At 42.3% G+C, this 5,059-nt stretch overlaps 1 non-coding gene across 1 annotated transcript; it reads right to left on the bottom strand.

Annotated features, from left to right (window-relative positions):
• Window positions 1-1,452: 1,452 nt before the first annotated feature.
• LOC148570793 (small nucleolar RNA R71) lies at window positions 1,453-1,556 on the bottom strand. Its single transcript, XR_015908800.1, has one exon. It is a non-coding gene; the product is annotated as a small nucleolar RNA R71 (small nucleolar RNA).
• Between the last annotated feature and the right edge of the window lie 3,503 nt (window positions 1,557-5,059).

The raw sequence follows: 5,059 nt of genomic DNA, 5'->3' as shown, positions 1-5,059 counted from the left end.
ACTGTGTGGTATAATCAGTGATCGAGCATCATCTCTTCTTATGAACATTTAAACCAAGGGATTGGGAATTTGTTTGTTTTTAGAGAGAATTGGTGAGCCAAGGGATTGGGATCCAATCATATAAGATTTCCAAGCAAAATTCAATGAACGCATTGGTTGAGGAAGAGATAAACATGTTTTGATTCGGAGATCTCAATATCTTCTATAACCCAATGAATTCCCCATTTCTGATTTCCACTTTCTCTTTACATTCTGCAACTCAATTCATGCAATCACCCCCATTCCCTTTTAATTTCAGCAATTTAGCTTCTGCTCTTTAATTCATGCAATTTAAGATTCCGCCATTTCAATTTCTTGCCATTTACGTTTCCCGCCAATTTTACATTCCGCAATTCTCATCTAATTCTTGATTCCGCTCAACTAGACACACTTCTAATCCGAATTGCTCATTCAACCAATCCTTGTGGGATTCGACCTCACTCTATTGTGAGTTTTTACTTGACGATAACCGGTGCACTTGCCGGAAGGAATTTTGCCGATCGTGCAATTTCCTAAATCGTGGCATAACTAGTTTATACGCATCAAGTTTATGGCGCCGTTGCCGGTGATTGGTTTTCGATTGACAATTCTCCAATTGGAAGTTAACTAGATTGAGCATTTTTTTTTGCTTTGTTAATTCAGTTCAAGTTATTTGTTGAATTTTAATTTCTGCACTCTGTTACATGCTTTCTTTCTTTATGCCTTTAAATTCAAGCAACTAACTCACTGACTCACTAACTATTTGAATTAATTCCCCAACTGCTCTAACCATACTCTTCCATTAACCAAGAGTATTTTACTTGTTTGTTGCCTGTGCTGTGTTCTTGTATGACAGGTAGGAGAGGAGAGACATCAACTCCTCCATATACCGAACCAGAGAGGACCCTTCATAGACTTAGAAGGGAAGCAAGAGGGAAGAGAGTACTGGAAGAAGAAGAATCTGAAGGAGAATCTGAGGACAATTTTGAGGAAGCTCTAGATCTCAACATGGAAAGAGAAGTTCATAACCATGGGAGAGCTGATGGAAACAATGCCATTCCCGAGAGGAGGGTTCTTGGTTCATACATAAACCCAACATCTGGGAATTGTGGTAGCAGCATTCAGAAACCACCCATTCAGGCCAACAATTTTGAGCTCAAACCACAGCTAATATCACTTGTGGAGAATCATTGTTCATTTGGAGGGAGTGCTAATGAAGACCCAAACCAACATCTCACAAAATTCCTGAGAATTTACGACACTGTGAAGTCCAATGGAGTCCAGGAAGATGCCTATAAACTACTTTTGTTCCCATTTTCCCTTAGGGACAAGGCAGCTAAGTGGCTGGAATCATTCCCAAGGGGGAGCCTAACAACATGGGATGAGGTGGAAAGCAAGTTTCTGGCACGTTTCTACCCCCCACAAAAGGTCAATAGGCTTCGATCTGAAGTTCAGACTTTTAGACAACAAGATGGTGAAACTCTCTACGAGGCATGGGAGAGGTTCAAGGATTTGACAAGGAAATGCCCACCAGACATGTTCCATGACTGGGTGCAATTGCACATTTTCTATGATGGACTTTCTTATGAATCAAGGAAGGCTGTAGACCATTCATCAGGAGGTTCATTGAACAGGAAGAAGACTGTGGAAGAAGCCATTGAAGTGATTGAGACAGTGGCTGAGAATGAGTACTACTATGCATCAGAGAGACACAACACTAAGGGAGTCATGGAGCTGAACCATGTTGATACAATCCTAGCCCAAAACAAGGTGTTTGCCAAGCAACTAGCAGAGCTCACCAGGAAATTAGAAACAAAGCAAGTGGCTGCGATACACACACAAGATCAAGAGGAAGAAAGCACTGAAGGAGGTGATTGGGAAGATGCCAATTATGTAGGAAATCAACAAAGGCAACCATATGATCCACATTCCAACACTTACAACCCAGGCTGGAAAAACCACCCAAACTTTGGGTGGGGGAACCAGCAAAACCAACATAACAAGTCCACATACCAAAACCCCAACCAAAGAGCATACCAAGCCACACAAAACACTTACTCCCAACCATCATATCAAGGCCAAAATAATCGACCTACCCAACCTAATCCGAACCAACAATTTCAAGATCAATTAAACAGGATAGAAGGAATGCTTGCAACCATGGGTCAAGACATAACCGAATTGAAAGCTTTTAAGGAAGAAGTAATTTCCAACTTGCAAAACCAAGGAGCTGCCATCCAGAAGTTAGAAAATCAAATTGGGTATTTGTATAAGCAAATCCCTGGGCCAAGTGTTTCTCATGCTGCCAAGGCTATTGCAAGGGAAGAATGTAAAGCCATAACCCTCAGAAGTGGAAAAAAGCTAAAGGAGATCTCAAGTGAACCCACAGAGGATGAAGCAAAGGAAAATGTGAGAGACAAGGAACAGGGACAATCCTTTACACCGTCTGCAACAAGAGAAAAAGAAAAAGAGGTCCTGAAGCCGTATACACCCAAAGCACCATATCCTCAACGTTTGATGAAAGGTGAAAAGGATGGCCAATTCTCCAGATTTTTGGAGATTTTCAAGAAGCTTCAAATCAACATTCCGTTTGCTGAGGCAATAGAGCAAATGCCACTCTATGCAAAATTCTTAAAGGAATTAATGACCAAAAAGAGAAGCTGGAGAAATGAGGAAACTGTGTTGTTGACTGAAGAATGCAGTGCCATCATTCAACACAAATTGCCTCAAAAACTGAAGGATCCAGGCAGTTTTCAAATCCCCTGCATCATAGGAGAAGTCATGGTGGAGAAGGCCTTGTGTGACTTAGGGGCCAGTATCAATTTGATGTCTCTAACAATGATGAGAAGAATGGAGATTGAGGAAGCCAAACCAACAAGAATGGCCCTCCAATTGGCAGATCGAACCTTTAAATTCCCTCATGGGATAGTTGAAGATTTGTTGGTAAAAGTGGGAGATTTCATATTCCCTGCCGATTTTGTGGTATTAGATATGGAGGAAGAAGCCGAAGCTTCAATAATTCTGGGAAGACCCTTCCTGGCTACTGCAGGGGCCATCATAGATGTCCAAAAGGGTGAGCTCACTCTTAGACTGCATGATGAGCAATTGGTGTTTAACGTATTCAAGGCAATGAGCTATCCATCAGAATCACTAAAGGAATGCATGAGGGTGGATGTAGTGGACATTGCAGTACAAGAAACCTTTGAGGAAACAGCAAAGGAAGTGGCAGAGGAGGAGTTCACCAAGGATATTGAAGATAGTGACATCAAGGCTGCTGAAACAACCATGCCAAGCATGCCAGATAGAGTGAAAGAAGAGAAGGAAGCACCAAAACCTGAGCTCAAAGCATTGCCCTCTAATCTCAAGTATGCATACTTGGGTAGTAATGAGAGCTATCCTGTTATCATTAGCGCTGCCCTGAGCCAAGAACAGGAAGAAAAATTGATCAATGTGCTACAAACTCATCAAGACGCCATTGGATGGACCCTAGCTGATTTGAAGGGGATAAGTTCATCCATATGCATGCATAAAATCTTGTTAGAAGAGGATGCTAGACCCTACATTCAAGCTCAGAGAAGATTGAATCCTGTCATGAAAATTTGCAAGACTTTGATGCAGTTGTTTGAGATTGAATTTACCTCTTGTGTTGTTGGGATATTTTGATATGTTTTGACCTCTTTGTGATATGTGGTGTTATTTGATGCTTGGTACTGCATTTTGGAGGTGCTATATTGCTAAATTTCCTTCACTTACTTATTGTTTGAGGGTTGCACACCAAGTGTTCGATGAAAGGCACCAATGGGTTCTTGTTTCAAATTTGACACTATGCTTTCAACTTGGTGCCCCTTTCTCATTACACTTGCTTGTCTTTATGTGTGTGAGCCTATTGTTCTTCATATTTCCCATTCACATGCTCATTACCTAAGACTTGCTTTTTTGTGGCATATTGCAAGACTATTAGTTCCACTTTCTCTAATTCCACTTTACTTCATTTGTATGCCTCATTGTCATGGAATTGGACTAGGTGTATGACTTTCTTGTGCTTGATCCCTTCTTGCATATGCTACTCTGTATTATTATGGATGCTTGAGCCCATTCCTCTCATGCCTTCTACTTGCATGCTTATCTCGCTCTTGCATCCCATGCTAGTGCATTGCCCCATGTTTCAATTGTTGTCTTGCTTGCATGTTGCAGCTGTCTTGTTTTCAAGACACCTATTCTTTTGTGGTGTTTGTCTCACTTGCATGTTCTACTCCAAGTGTTGTTTCTTTGAGTTTAATGTCTTCACTTTTCCTCCCCTTTTTCAGATGGCCATTAAAAGGGATAAGGAAAAGGCATCGAAGAAGCCGCCTACCAAAAGGGCACCTCAAAGAACCACCGCCAAGGTGCCCCATGCGCCCAAAGCTAAGTCTTTCTCCAAGAAAGCACGAAGCATCATTAATATTGATGCCCATGAGAAGGACAACCCTGCGAGGGATCCCACTAGGTTTCCCAACCGCTATTGTGAACTTATGTTCCCCATCATGATTGTAAGGAATTATCATTCGAAACCTCTTCTTACCCCTCTGGAGCATATAGTTCAAGTTGTCATACCTCGCATCGAGCGGCGAGGATGGGGATTTCTCATGCGAAGACCACAAGAGGCCAATCTCTCTTGGGTGGTGGAGTTTTACACCAATTAGCACTCTCCTCTCTTCAAACTATTTTTGTGCACCGAAAGCAAGTCCTGGTCTCGAAAAAATCTATTCAAGAAGTACTTAGAGTCTTGCCAGTGGCGGATGAGGTAGATGGTTACTAAGAGGTCCTACGCCAGCACGATAACTTTGAATTTGTTCTTGACTGGGATGCTATCCGCTGAGTCATTGCCGAACCAGAGTCATTTTGGACCCGAGGGAGACTCAGGCCCCGACCTAAGGGCATTCTTCCATGCTTTCTCACCGTAGAGGCTCGAGCATGGACCTAGATCTTGTCTCATTACGTGTTTCCCAACACTCATGAGACGTTGATCACTGCGGACCTAGCCTTGCTAGTGTGGTGGATA

This window comes from Arachis ipaensis, chromosome B3 (genome assembly GCF_059453495.1).
Source record: "Arachis ipaensis isolate K30076 ecotype BB chromosome B3, ASM5945349v1, whole genome shotgun sequence".
Classification (NCBI taxonomy): domain Eukaryota; kingdom Viridiplantae; phylum Streptophyta; class Magnoliopsida; order Fabales; family Fabaceae; genus Arachis; species Arachis ipaensis.
This window is presented reverse-complemented; position numbering and strand designations above follow the sequence as displayed.